This window comes from Saccoglossus kowalevskii, chromosome 4 (assembly GCF_978046115.1).
Source record: "Saccoglossus kowalevskii chromosome 4, keSacKowa6.1, whole genome shotgun sequence".
In the NCBI taxonomy this organism is placed as follows: domain Eukaryota; kingdom Metazoa; phylum Hemichordata; class Enteropneusta; family Harrimaniidae; genus Saccoglossus; species Saccoglossus kowalevskii.
The window spans coordinates 10,230,634-10,247,215 of record NC_140644.1 but is presented as its reverse complement, the minus strand read 5'-3'; positions in this window follow the sequence as shown (position 1 = coordinate 10,247,215).

The window sequence follows — 16,582 nt, the reverse complement described above, 5'->3', positions numbered from 1 at the left end:
CATGACTTGAGAGTTTCGCGAATCACCTTTCTCAGTGGGATGATGCATTATATATTTTCTAAGGTCTAAGTTGTGTGTGTTTTAGTCCCGCTGTCGACTTTATCGGGCGTATACGTAGTTCATCATATGAGTGATTGTCCGTCATCGTTCGTCGTCTGCGTCAACTTTTAAAGTTTTCGACTTCTGTTTGAAAACTACAAGTCTGAATGCTTTGATACGTGATATATAATATGTACCTTGAGTAGACCTCTCTCCGATTTTTTCATTTCGAGATGCTATTTATTTATAGCATGTTTAGTATACATTAATTCTGATGCATTATTAAGTCTGTCGCCGTATACTCTTTTATTAGTAAGACCCGATGTCTCACATGTGGATAATCAACGGTTTACGCTTAGTCAATAAATACACAGCTGTAATGGATGGGTTAGCAGGTGACCTCGTCGACTGTGTATAGTGATGACTGCGTTAAATCGTGCAAACCCTTTAATGGATGCTAACCATCTAATATCACGCATACGAAACCAAACCACGTATGGTCGATGGAATCCCGTGAAAGAATGCCAAAATAAAATACAGGAAATTATAAACCTTTATGAGGTTCATCCAAAACAGAATAAACTACTTTGTGGTCGTGTATATCATTTCATGGCCGTGATTGTTTTTTTATAATGTGTTTCAAAAAGAATTTAAAAATAAATTATAAATATTATTAATTCTTTATTTTTAGTCGAATTTACTTCATCTGTGTTGTATATTAGTCGTGTAACACAAAGCTCGAGAAGAGCAGCCTCGTTCTGATGGTCATGTGATACCATTGGACGGCGGTAGTTGTGTGCCCTGGCTCGGCGAATCGATACGACCACATGGCGATTCGTTCCATGACTTCTAAGGAAGTAAATACAATGTACATCTGCTATATCCCAGGCACTGTGGGAATTAATAATGCAGTTGACATAGAAAGTATTCTCATTGCCCCCAGACTCTCAATCAAATAACGAATATATTCAAGGAGTATCCACTACACTACACTATCGGTGATATCTGAACACATCAAGTAATACATTAACCCACATTGGCCCAATAAATCTCGCTACCACATGCTTACATGACACTTAATGGCTTTCGAGGAAAACATACAGTACTAATATATGTAATTCATTCATCTGATTTTTAACTGTGACATTTATTTGGCTGTCTAGAGTATCTACACATGCCGCATGGTATTTTGTCATGGCAAAGGTTTCATCACAGGGAGCTAGACATTTTAATAACGATTAATATATATATATTTCTTTTTATCCTACCACTTTTATCAATAGTTCATTTGATGTTTGTGTTATATATTAAAAACATACATGTTGTCGTTCATATTGTATCTTTAAATATTGACAATGAAAAGATATAGCATCGTACTGATCTGTTTTTTTTTTCAATACTGTTCTTAGAATCTTCATGAAAGAATATATATCCTTCCGGGATAACTCGTAATAAAGACCGAGTCGCGTGGATTGGCCAACAACGCCATTGCTAGCACAACTTCATTAGCAATAAGTATTTTTTTCGTTTTGAAGACTACAAATTGATGCTTAATTCTGATTTTGAATTCTGGTATAAAATTGTCCGATTATTTTGAAAGTGAATGTACAATGACTAAAAATGAATACTTTCATCAACTGATTGATTGTTGTCATAACAACGAATAATAAAAATCTGTCGCAACGTTGTTTTTATCTTACTGAAAATACGTTGAGAATAGTTTTCATAAATCAGAGACAAAAATAGTTCCCGCCAATTGTTTCGTATTTGTTGGCAAAACACACAAAAACAATAAAAAATTCTGTTCATGAATAAAATAGTAACACTATTTTTGATAAACTGGAACACGTAATATCAACACCTATCAGCTCATTCAATTAGAGTGCCTTGTCGTCACGCAGTCGCCACGCTTGCCAAACTTCTCCCGTATCGCCATCGTCGTAACGCAGCGCCACCGTCGTCACGCGGTGCTACAGTCGCCATGCAGCACTCCAATCCTTACGCAGTGCCGCTGAGTGCTCAAATGTATGACCATTTTTATACCTGGATAGTAACAAAGTCTATACCCATATTTTTTTTTTACCAAAGTACCATTTCTATCATCACTGTTTATTCGAAATAAAACAGGCCGGGATCTGAGGTGAAGATATTCGCTCATATACCGACCCATAAGTATACCAAATCGGAAAAATATTACCGATATTTATATCTTGACCAGAAATAAGACCGATACTTATACCTAAAATCCAAAAAAAACGAGATTCATTTCAGGGGCACGTCGCCATTAGGCAAGTTCTATGTATTGCCCCCGGGTCGTCGTCACGCGGTGCTACAGTTGTCATGCAGCGCCCAGTTCTCACGCAGTGCTACAAGTCGTCGTCACGCAGCGACACAATCGCCACGCAGCGCCACCGTCGTCACGCATCACCACAGTCGCCACGCAATACCATAGTCGTCAAGCAGCGCCACAGTCGCCACGCAGAACCATAGTCGTCACGCAGTACCATAGACGTCAGGCAGCGCCACCGACGCCACGCAGCACCACAGTCGTCACGCAGCGCCACCGTCGTCACGCAGTGCTACAGTCGTCATGCAGCGCCCCATTCTCCTTCCCAGAGTTCCTTGCGGTTAGATCGCCGAAATTATATTCATGGAATAGAACTCTGCCTGGGAGATTGGCAGCGCCCCAGTCCTCACGCAGTGCTACAGTCGTCACGCAGCGCCACGCCACGCATTGCCAACGTTCTCGCGCATCGTTATCGTCGTCACGCAGCGCCCAGTCGTCACGCAGTCGTCTGCGCCACCGTGTTTAATTTAATTTAATATTAACTAGCTCCTGTGAATATTGATAAGGGTGGTGCTAAAGAATAAGACCAGTTATCGAAATTCGACCTGCGAATGTTGCCAACATTGGCTGATAGAGTGGGATAGGATACTACATTCTGTATTGCAATAAGACGATATGAGATTAACGGTGCTCTGGCACGTATGGTAGGATGCAAGTCATGTGACCAGTGTAAATAAAAGTTTAGTTTTAAGTTTCAAGTGTAAACGTGCAGAGTGACTGTGAGAACAAACTCTTACGTGCCATTATAATAAACTTGTTAGTTTAAGTGCTGGCTCTTGAACGATTTGTAGTCATAGCAACACAGTCTAGCACGATCTGACTCATGATATAAGAGAAGATCGTGACGGCGTACCTCTAAAATACACAAATAATCTACCTACCGTGGACGAATACGTTGCTTTAAAAACATTTATGTATACACAGAGCACAATAAAAGAAAATAGAAAGACAAAACCACAAATTATTGCACTGGACGCAACATGTTAATGTCCGTAGTCAGCCATATGTGTTTCACGCAGTGCATATGCATTCTCAGGTATCACGATAATGACATTCATCTGATTCATTCATCTGATTCATTCATTCATTCATTCATTCATTCATTCATTCATTCATTCGTTCGTTCGTTCGTTCGTTCGTTCATTCATTCATCTATCCATTATTATTATTATTATTATTATTATTATTATTATTATTATTATTATTATTATTATTATTATTATTATTATTATTATTATTATTATTATTATTATTATTATTATTATTATTGACGGACATGTGTTATCCGCCACAATCCTATTATAGCTGGAACTCGAGAATGGTATAAACTAAGACCCCTTTGATGATAATGCACAAGTGGTGTTTGACTACCCTTCTGGTGATCACAGTGCTATCGTGTAAACAGTCTCCCGACATGATAAGGACATCATAAAGGTATCGATGGGGCACATATGTAACTTGTATCGAATGCCATAAATTATTATTATTATTATTATTATTAATGTGGCCGAAATGCAATATCTATATATATGTCTTCTCACTGGTCCTATATTTGCAGCAATGTTGAAAATGCATATTTTATTTCTTTAAAAGATGAAAAATTAACATTATATTTATAACCACTTAACGCAAGGCCTGTATAACTTATGTTGTAGAAATGTTTATTGCGTTGTAAGAATGACTGATAAATAACAAGTTGTAATCATGTAATTAAAATTGAAATAAAAGTTTGATAAACATCATTAACTACTCCGAAGGCGCGCGTATCTATAGGCCACGTACTAGAATTAAACTTCCCGACAATATAGAAACTTAAAACGCAGGACTATTTTACGCATAAAAACAATGAGTTAAATACTAAAAATATATTTAAAAAATGGAAAGAATGATGTGTCTAGTTGTCGAAAGCCAATTAGTAAACAGCATCATCACAAGTGGAAAGTGCAAAAAAAAAGTTTATTCAACAACACTGGTGTTGGCAACATGAGAGAAAGTTGACTCTAACTGTATCAGACCGCCACTTCAAAACCGGATCGATTTCTCTAAACCACAAACCTAGGACTTGCTTAGTCTGGTATCAGTTTGGAATACAAGTATGCCACTACTTGCAACAAGTTGTTTTCAAAATGGAGAGGATCAGTACGCGATCCCTTTAACCACTGTGACAATCTAATTGCGATGGCTAACCTTTGAATGAAATATATAGGACCAACATTCATACTGCAATTATTTTTTCCCATATTTATAACAACAGCATGAAGACATCTGTCTCCATTTCACCCAATCTTAACGATGTATCTACATGTAAGCGTTGGGGTGTGATCAAAATAATAACATTCTATTTCTAAGTACCATACTTGCGACGGTTTGATCTCATACCCCTTAACCGAAGAGCACGTGATTTGTTGAGTGATTAGCGCCACGAGTCTGACTATAGTGGTATATAATTAAAATTAATAGCCGTCAAAATAGTTTGAATTAAGTATTTTGATTTTATCCTGGATGACATGTGTCATTTTAATGAAATGCTCGGGGCGTAATATAATTACTTCTGCGTTGTTTGCCGGCAGGAGTTCTTCTAGATGTTGCGTAAGGTCGAACACCAACTGTGATTCACTTATTACTTGATGTATATATTATTGTGGTAAAATGACGTCATTCGAACGCAAGTAGCGTACACGACATCATTATCGTATGATTGACACTTCACGACCCATGTAAAAAAAAAAAAAAAAAAAAAAAACGTGGATAGACTAAGATAGAAAAAAAATCACAGTCAAAAAGGTAAAGAAAAATAACGTAGATGTATCTTATCACGGGCACCTAATATCTGGAAAGTTCGATAACTATTCAGTGAACCTCGAGATAGGATCAATGGGTACTCAGATGATTAACCCTAAGTAATGTTGCTACTGATTAATAGATTTAATGATTTAATTTAGGGTGATTGGTCAGTGAATGCAAGAAGTGATCCATAATAATAGTTTATGTATAGTATGTGACGTGCACATCGAACTGCAGCACTTAGAATTTTCAACTTTATGTGGACGTAACATGTTTTAACATATGGTCAACAGCCCTCGACCAATCAGAGTCGCGATAAAGCGTGGTTCTATTTCACCACGAATTCACTTAGATCACGGCTGGAGGAAAAAAAAACGCAAGAAAACAAAGGATTTTCATTGGAACAATTAGTAATAACACCATGGTCAGATGCAAAGTATCCATTGAGTTACAGAAAACCGAGCTCGATTCAACTTGGCACTACTGGCAGCACGCGGGCCATCGTTTCAACATTTTGACAAAATGTAACATAATGTACTAAAATGTTATTTCACAAGTTTGAATGCTGTCAAAATGTCATCATTTGATTGGCTAATACTAATCTTTTCCCAGTCTGATTACCCTGTGCTGAGTCGGTTAGAAGACACTCTTTTAAAATGTGCTCTTTATCTTTGATTAGTTTACAGAGCATTTTTGTTCTGCTCAGTTATTGTGGAAAAGCTTATCTGCTACATAGTTATTTCTGAATGCAAATTCCGAGACACGCACACGTACTGTATCGTGGGATAACGTTTCAACTTTTGCAAATGTAATATCAAATGCCTTTTCCATACCAAACACGTGTTCTCAATAATTTGTCTGACCACAAGCAAAAACTGAAGTAGGCCGGGGTAAGCTATATATATCTCCCAAATATATCTCCTACTTTAATTTTGTCATTCGTGTAGAAGAGAATTATGGGAAGATGATGAAATACACCTTAATCTAATAGAATGTCAGTGTTGTGAAACTGCGATAAATTCCTGCTCATCTTTGTAAATCGTTAAATGTAAACATGAACATGCCTGCTCAAACTTGTTAGAAATATTTCCTTTTTCTAATATTTGTTCACATTTCTGAACATAATTCAAACTCAGGTTTTAAACATCGTTGAGCTGGCATAGCTAATTGTTGACTGGAACTCCGTTATTTGCAATGACTTGTTTGACTTCCGAAAAGTGCAATTAAAACTAGGGCCGTCAATATATAGCGCCCACGGATGCACTCCATTAATTTTACGTTTCTATTCAACATCGCCGAATTGTGGGTTAGTTTTGGCCGAATCGAAACGTGATCAAACATTCCCATTATTTTCTATGTGCATTTTTTTTTCCAAATCTTCGCCTCCCCCAGAGTTTGTAATGCTCAACCCGTGTCAGCAGCGAGGGGATCAAAGTTATATATTATGAAAACCTCGGATGAAAACCAGTGGTTGCTAGATGCACTCATATCGTGTCTTTGAAGGAAATTCGTCCCAAGAGTGGGCCTTGGGAAACCCCTCCGAAAGAAGAACTCGCGGCCTATTTGATCTGTTTCAATCAAGGACAACTATGTAATATACAATTCATATATCGTAGGAGGAATCGTAAGTTGTACTTTATAGCTGCGGGTTACATGTTAAATTCATATTAGGTTACGCGAACATAACTACAAGAATCCCCGCTGGCTGCTGGCGTGGAACGACGCAGTAAAGGTCAAGTAGGTAAAGTAGTTCACACCCTATACTTCAAATTGGGAACATTACTCAATAACCAGTGATTTCACCACCAACAGTGATATAATTATCATCTTTTTGTAACTTTTTACATTACATTAAAGACTGTGGTGCTTTTAGTCGAGCAATAATAAAGTTATTATTACATTTTTCCCTTTTAAAATGACACTCTTAAATTACACTGGGTAATTGGCCATTTGGACTATCACGTGTGCAAATTGCAGAAAATATCTTAATTTTGCTCGGATTCGTAATCATTGAAATCATTGAATTTAACCAATTTTCCAGGCATCCCTAACGCTTTCAATTGATTCATGCAGATCACACGTAACTGGGAGAAAGGGCGAATCGATGTAATGTCCCACGCGTCAGAACGTCGTCCGATTCACACGTTTCCCTGAAGCCGACCATCCATGGTGAGGCGACGGCCGAATGAACCTTGGCCGGGGAAGATGGCATCAGAAGACACAGAATTCGTTCGGCTTACATAAAGTAGAATTAATGGACCTTGACCCACAATCTCGAAGCGGAAATGGCGTATGTAGTTGCGCCTGTAGCGTCGTTATATGTTTATTACATTTGGCCACGATATACATTGTATGAGCATTGATTACTACATGTAATAATGTCCTTTCCTGTCATAACGGGCAGTGGTAGTAAAGTTTGAAGGGAGAGGTCCTATTGAGATAAAAACGTCCATTTAGCTTATTGTGTGTTTGTCGTAACATATGTATGTTCGGATGCCGTGTTTTCAATAGAAAATCTCCTAAAACAAGGTGGGAACAGATGTTAGATAATGTTACTCTGTGCATACGCGACGAAAGGCAGTATTTCTGTACGAGAATTCTATAGGATAGAACCCCCCCGGGGGAAATAAACATAGAGGCAGAGTAGATACGTTTATTTTCCGTCCGATTTTCTATGCTACTTTAGAGTCGACAATTGACAAACAAGCTGTTTTTGTAAAGTCAGTTTGAATTTAATGATTTGGCGAACAGTTATACACTTTGAAGATTAGGCGTGACTTCATTTGTATTGGAATCAGGGCGACAGGCGAATACGTATAAGCCATAGAAGTAAATCGTGGATTTGCCACAAGAACACAAATGGAAATATAAACAAATATATAATATAATACAAACTTCCTTAATAGTAATGGACGGCAATAAAAAACATGAAAAATGGAAGTTCTTTAAAAACAAAGCCAGAATATTTGAACTAACATTGAGTTATGGTCTGATAAATTGCAATTTGGGGTTTATTTTAACCTATAGTAACCCGGCACAAGTTGTGCGGAAAGCTACACGTGGTGGTTTGTGAAGTTTTATTTTCTGTTTTTAATGTTTCATTTTCATTCTGGCTGTTTTTGTGTGAACGTCCATCATTTTTTTTGTTATTGCCGCTCATCCTATTATTATTTCAGTTATTTTATTTCCGTTTCAGTTTATTTATGTTTCATTTTCATTTTGGCTTTTTGGTAAATCCATTTTTTATTCTATAGTTTATACACATAAAAGTGCTTGAATCGTGTTGCATATATTTGAATTTCGTGTTTAAGCCCCATTTTGTGCTTTCACCTGTGTATATGCAGTTACTCCGATGATGACACCCTAACCAAGTAAACTCTGCCACCTGTTTTTCTCTTACGCCCCAATGTTTCGTGAGATGTACATCATATACATACTGAACAAATTCTAACTAGACTACAGCAAAGTAACTCAATATGCCCAACTAAAACTTTACAACCAGTTAAACGCAATAAAGGGTGGTTAATATGTAATGTTAGCACGTTTGATATTTAATATCTTGTTTCAACTTGCAATCACGAATTTTTTGCTTTCTACTTAATTAAGCTGTGAAGACTATGTATGTTTATAACATTGACATATTTAGAACGCTTGGCATTCTTACATTGCGACATTCACGTTTGGTATTTTTGACTTGTCCCCTTGACGTAATTGCCTCTTCCCTCCCCGATTTTAGCCCTGATAGACTGGTCCAAACATTTGCATTAATGGTCAATTTCGGGACAAAATGCAAAATGCAATCATTGGAATTTTTAATTCACCGTTTCTTCACTTGGACAGAATTTACCTACCAGGAAGTAACACAGAACGTCATAAGGTTTCACATAAATGTATTCTCTATTAGTGTATTTCAAAGCGTTGAGGATGGAATGTACATAATGGCCGACCATTATCTACAACGATATTTGTTTCAATGTCATTGTTTTGAAAGGAAAGTTCTTGTATTTAACGAGTGAATTATATGAAATGTTTATTGAGCCATGTTCTCTCATATATATTTATTACATAACTTTACACGGTTAGACGAGTCTTCTTGTGTATCACATGTCAGAAATATATGAATTCTATTCCAAGAGGTAATTTCTTTTTCACGGGTGAAGATGTGACCTACATAACAGGACGAACTGAATCGGCAGTACCATGGAATTTGTAATATACATTATTACAGACATATAGACAGTTTTCCTTTTTAGTTTGCACTTGTTTTATTAACGACAGTGAAAATTATATGTTTTTTGTAGCGTATATAATTTATGTGTTTAGGGAATTCCACGCTGTTTATCTTTGATTGGGTGTTTAGGCTTCGCGTTTTCAATGTGGGTTTAAGGCTGCTTATCTTCAATTGGTGATACATATTTCCGTTTAGATTTTTGGTTGCATATCTGCAATTAGTGAATTTAGGTTGCGTATATTCAAATAGGGTTTTAGGCAGCATATTTTCAATTCAATTCTAAATATAAACATCCAAATACATCATATAATTTAGGGTAGTGGTCAAACGGGACGTACGTTCTACAATTTTATTATGTTAATTTTGGATGTGAAACTTAGTATAGTATAGTTCATCATATAATTGCGTGGAGTGTGATGACAATTAATTCAGGCGGTGTAATATCGGATGAGTAGAAAGCTAATACATCTGATTACGGTTAAACACACAGAAAAGAAACCTTACAGTCATACCATATCAATTCCGACGACTCCGGCTCGGCGAATCCGGCAAAATACTTGGTTATATTTTATTTACACCTAATCAGATTAAAATCAGATTTAGGTATATGCTCAAATTTCCATATTTTATCTATATCTATTTTCTGGGGTTTGTTTGCCGTTTTCAAATATTCAATCTCAGACCTCCATATTGAATTTTAATCATTAATAATCAGTGAACAATCGCTAAACAATTACTGATGTTCAAAATGTTAAAAGTGGTAAAGGGTGCATTGTGCGATATTTAATCTTAATTATTCTCGTACATAATGTGATGGTGGCGATTGGTCACTGATTATTAATATCCGCTTAAAATAGTTTTATGAAGAATAAACATTTGCAAGATTTGTTGATTATTGTCGGATGGTCGTAACACGAGTATCGTAAGATGTTTCTATTTAGCATAGTACCCGTGTGTGCATGTGTGTAGGGGCATGAGAATTTGAAAAACAACAACAACAACAACCAGACATTACCCGGGGACATTGCGGTATTCACGTGACCTTAGCAGTTTGAGTGGCGAAAACCCCCGGCAAGAGTCATGTTGTGCTTATGTAAATAATTGGCAAACATGAATAATATACATGTTATGTAAACATGCACCCCACATCTGCATATATAATAACAATAATATTTATAACATTGTTTACGTACGTTCTTGACCGAAAAAACAAATACGAAATGTATTTTTTGATTTTTTTTAACCAGTATAATACAATTTATTTCCTTCTACATCGTTATTGTATTATTCTCACATGGAACTCATTGACAATAGACTGGCTAGACATTTCAATTGGAGGTACTGTAACAGTAAAGTGCGCTAAGATTCGAAGATTGGTGACACTTAATCTTTACCTGATCTAAATAAGACTTAAATAATTCATACAATTTGAATGTATTATTACACGATATTTACGAAACTATGAACCAAATATATACAAAACAAAAACATAGGCAGTTAACACAATTAGACAATTATTTTAAAAATACAAATATGAAAACTTGCCACCACTGAAAAATCAATGCAAAACTACTTACAAGACCGTGCCTGATTGGCTACTCAAACCTAACACCTCACAGTCAGACCAATCAGAGAGCACCTTTTTTATCGACGTATCATTCCTTGCATTATGCCTCGATTCAACTGGTCAAACGCGGATTCACCCTTTTCCAAACAAGGAGATGTTATATTATTATTGCCAATAATATTTTGTTTATATTGAGTTAAACATCACAATACAATTTAATGTTGCATGTATTAAACATAAGGGTGCCAGTTTCCAAGAGAGAGGTTCGCCTTCGACTCATAACTCACCGTTTCATATTGTATCTTTGGAGATATGGGTTATGACAGATATTAAATCAGACAAATCACCTCTTATAAGGACACTTCTAGATGTTTTCAAACAATGTCAATCAATCCCCATTAAAATGTTTAATAATGTGTTTATTTGTTCGTATAATGTTTGTCAGTCATGTGTTTATTTGTTTGTAAAATGTGTGTCAGTCATGTGTTTATTCGTTCGTAAAATGTTTTATAGTGTGTTTATTTGTATGTAAAATGTTTAATAGTGTGTTTATTTGTATGTAAAATGTTTGTCAGTTATGTGTTTATTCGTTCGTGAAATGTTTTATAGTGTGTTTATTTGTATGTAAAATGTTTAATAGTGTGTTTATTTGTATGTAAAATGTTTGTCAGTTATGTGTTTATTCGTTCGTAAAATGTTTTATAGTGTGTTTATTTGTATGTAAAATGTTTAATAGTGTGTTTATTTGTATGTAAAATGTTTGTCAGTTATGTGTTTATTCGTTCGTGAAATGTTTTATAGTGTGTTTATTTGTATGTAAAATGTTTAATAGTGTGTTTATTTGTATGTAAAATGTTTGTCAGTTATGTGTTTATTCGTTCGTAAAATGTTTTATAGTGTGTTTATTTGTATGTAAAATGTTTAATAGTGTGTTTATTTGTATGTAAAATGTTTGTCAGTTATGTGTTTATTCGTTCGTGAAATGTTTTATAGTGTGTTTATTTGTATGTAAAATGTTTAATAGTGTGTTTATTTGTATGTATAATGTTTGTCAGTTATGTGTTTATTCGTTCGTAAAATGTTTAATAGTGTGTTTATTTGTTTGTAAAATGTTTAATAGTGTGTTTATTTGTATGTATAATGTTTGTCAGTTATGTGTTTATTCGTTCGTAAAATGTTTTATAGTGTGTTTATTTGTATGTAAAATGTTTAATAGTGTGTTTATTTGTATGTAAAATGTTTGTCAGTTATGTGTTTATTCGTTCGTGAAATGTTTTATAGTGTGTTTATTTGTATGTAAAATGTTTAATAGTGTGTTTATTTGTATGTATAATGTTTGTCAGTTATGTGTTTATTCGTTCGTAAAATGTTTAATAGTGTGTTTATTTGTTTGTAAAATGTTTAATAGTGTGTTTATTTGTATGTATAATGCTTGTCAGTTATGTGTTTATTCGTTCGTAAAATGTTTTATAGTGTGTTTACTTGTATGTAAAATGTTTAATAGTGTGTTTATTTGTATGTATAATGTTTGTCAGTTATGTGTTTATTCGTTCGTGAAATGTTTAATAGTGTGTTTATTTGCATGTAAAATGTTTAATAGTGTGTTTATTTGTATGTAAAATGTTTGTCAGTTATGTGTTTATTCGTTCGTAAAATGTTTTATAGTGTGTTTATTTTTATGTAAAATGTTTAATAGTGTGTTTATTTGTATGTAAAATGTTTGTCAGTTATGTGTTTATTTGTTCGTAAAATGTTTTATAGTGTGTTTATTTGTATGTAAAATGTTTGTCAGTTATGTGTTTATTCGTTCGTGAAATGTTTTGTATAGTGTGTTTATTTGTATGTAAAATATTTTATAGTGTGTTTATTTGTATGTAAAATGTTTTATAGTGTGTTTATTTGTATGTAAAATGTTTGTCAGTTGTGTGTTTATTCGTTCGTGAAATGTTTTATAGTGTGTTTATTTGTATGTAAAATGTTTTATAGTGTGTTTATTTGTATGTAAAATGTTTAATAATGTGTTTATTTGTAAGTAAAATGTTTGTCAGTTATGTATTTATTCGTTCGTGAAATGTTAGTATGTAACGTGTTTATTTGTTTTTCAGATGTTTGCCAGTCGTGCGTTTATAAGTTCGTAATTTTGTCAGTAGTGTGTTTATTTGGTCGTAATTTTGTTTGAAGTCATGTGTTTATTTGTAATGTGTTTTCACTCGTGCGTGTATTTGTTTGTAATCAATCATGTGATTGTTGTTAATTATTTGCGGATTGTGAATTTGAATATTGGTTGTGTATGACGTCATTTCCACTTTGAAATTCACCGACCCAGTCAATTGCGTAGTACGTGTCTGACTTGCAAGGTCACATGATGAGTGGATTCTTCAGGAAGTCACCACATCCCTATAGTTTATCTCACACTATGTTGGAAAAAAAATTATGTATAGAGAAACCCTGGAGTCACCACAGCTTCGTTTCCAGTATGTTTATTTATTATGTACATTGTGAGCGGAAGGATCGTTGGGGTGAATGAACTGAACTACTTGGTTGATTAATATCATTTAACGGGATTTCTGACGCAAGTCTCATCAGTCTCGCGTGACTTCAATAAGTCGGAACCATTCTTGAGTAGCGGCAATTTGGGTACAGCTGTCCACTCAAACTGCCGTATGTTGCAAGCCAGTAGTACCTGTTTCACAATTTGTTGTTGATTTTTATCTCACTACCAACCCCTATCTCCTCCCATATTTACCTTCACCGAAAAAATGTAATGGGGTAATTAACCTTTTCAGGTCCTCAGTTACTTCCAAGACAAACAATTTGAGGAAGCAGTCGACTCACCATTGTACTCTCTCTATTTTTTTGATTTTACTTACCGTTTGGGTACGTTTTTGTATACATGTTTTGTATCTGACAGCAGTATTTCTGAGTGTGTAAGTTCTATTTTATATTCCTCAAGTAATTTTAGCTGCTGCATTTTGTGTAAATTGTATTTTTTTGCAGTATTCTGTTTCGAAGCAATGTTTCAGAGTTTGTAATTTGAAGCCTTTGCAGCTTCTAATGTGAGGGCGTCGTTGGGGTTTAGGCAGGTTGACAGCAACCCCCCCCCCACTTTGCCGAATAAATGACATAATACTAGTAATTTACTCTTGCGTCTTAAACATGCTAATATTATGGAAATATGTAAACTGAAGTCATTGAGATTAGCCTAAGTGACTACACTATAAGAATCGACCCTAAAAAAAATACTAATGTAGTATTTGAAATATGAGGCAATATTGGTGGGCGAGTAATACTCTGAACCATGGTCAAACTCGTTTTGTCAAATTAGTATATATACACATTAGTGCGTAATTCATTTTATGAAACAAAGCTGGTTTGGGACTGCTACGAATCAGAACAGTCAATGCATGGGTTCCCAGACAATTTGGTAGTAATTAAACAGATAATGCCAACGACCGGGAACATGTTTTTATGGTCTACTTTAATTAAAATTTAAAAAATTCAATTTGACTAAATAATATTAATGTTTTTCTGCTCCAATGAATGAATGATACAATTATTGTGAAACAAAGAACGCAACAATTTGAAATAGGAGAATGATGATTTGTTACGAATTGAGCTTTTGAATATAAGGAGGCAAAGAGACACAGCAGAAGAAAATAAGGTGTACGACCCGACAAAAACAAGGCGACAATCGTGCTGTCATAGGAAACTAAACTCGGCTGGGTATTTTTAGAATGCTGTAGAAACTACAGCTGCTAAACGGGTAGCTGAAGATTTAGTTTCTCACTTTTTCACTCTGTATATAAATCAGATACAGATGAAAATGATAGGTACAGAGTCATTGACATCACCCAGACAGTCGTATGTGGTCGATGTCTCATTCTAGTAAATAAAGTAATTTGAAATGCTTACTTAGAATGGGTTTTTAAATAATTTTTTGTATGCGAGGCTGGCAACTTTCCGGGAGGACTGGTGAAATTTTAAAGTTATCTGTCTGGTGTCTGGTACACAATGTTGAGAAATTGAACACAATGCGATACATTCTTGCGACTTTGTGACAAAGTGCGGAACATTTTTACAAATCACATTATGCGACTATGTGACAAAGCGGCGACGAATGTTTACAATCCACAGTATGCGACTTTGTGACAAGGTTCGACGATTCTTACAAACTATTATAATTATACATCTATCACCACAACGCCATAAGTACGCGGTCGCATCGACCTCAGCTGCGCGTCGGTCGATACTTCTGCTGTACTGTCTTCGTGCATACTTTGCCGTATCCTCGTAATAATCTCATAGTATAAACACATACTACTGTTCATTGTGCCACACAAATATCATGTGTATCATTGTCGACTATTTGTCATGATGGCGAACTCATTATAAACTGACGCACTAAGGTTTATCATTTAAGTTTATTCCATAGAATAACAACCGGATTGTAAATGTAAAGTAGCGTACAGATAGTATTGATAAAATATGTCCCTGTTCTAGTTATTGTAGGACATTGACATCTCACAGCAGTTAGTGCATATTTTGTACGTAGACCACATCGTCGTAAACTCGATTCAGTGTTGTTATTATTCCCTGCTCCAGTTTCCGTGCCCGCAACAGTGATATAGCACTATTACCAGTATATTAACTATGTCGTGTCTATTTCACGATTTCGTACCTTAGTATTCACACTGCTTCGATACACACAGTATAAATTATTTCCGGGACACGTTGTTGTGTAGGTTTAAACAGTGACAAATCGTCGTGGTAGTATAACTTTAAAAATATATAAAACACTTTGTTTTGTTTTTTAATCGAATTTCCTAATGGTATCTATTAAGTAACGGAATTGAATGTTTAGTTGTATCTGTCGTTTTAAGTTGGCTAACATTGAAATGAAGGATTTTATATAGTTTCATTATTTGATTATGCTTACATTTCACCATGATTGTTATGTCATTATTGCATCATTTTTACATTATTTGAAGATTATTGTCATATGATTCTTTAATAATTAGTATGACACGTATGATTTCAATATTATTTTCTTATTTTACATTATGTCAATAATATTATATCTTGTTTATTTTATTATGTAATTATTTTACCATTATTTTACTATATTTATTATATATTTAAGTCTTTAATATTGTATACTGTGCATAGTATTATACCAAGTGGCCAAGTTTCCTTAGTTTTTGAAATGCGTAAAATAAGGAAAGTGTTTACTTCGCTTACTTTTTTTCTGAGTCAGTTTACTGACTGCATGGGGAGAGAAGACTTCCAAAAAAAAGATTGTATGTGACTATAGGAGACTTGATACAAAAACGATATTGACCGGAGTTTACCTTTTTACTCACATTCGTTCACCTTACCAAATTCTGTAACTACAGTGAGATGTTTTTTAAAGCGGGGGAGTCGTCACCTGCGCATGCGTCAGATGGCCATAGCGCGTCATTGTTTACAAACAAGCGTCTACCAATAAGCCTTTGCGTTTTAGCGTGTGTTGTTATCGTCACTTGGGACTCAATTCCCGCGCGTACGCAGGTGACGATCCTCCCGATGATCCAATGTATCATTTTCTGTAGATTCAATGACGCGCCAGTGAATTAGC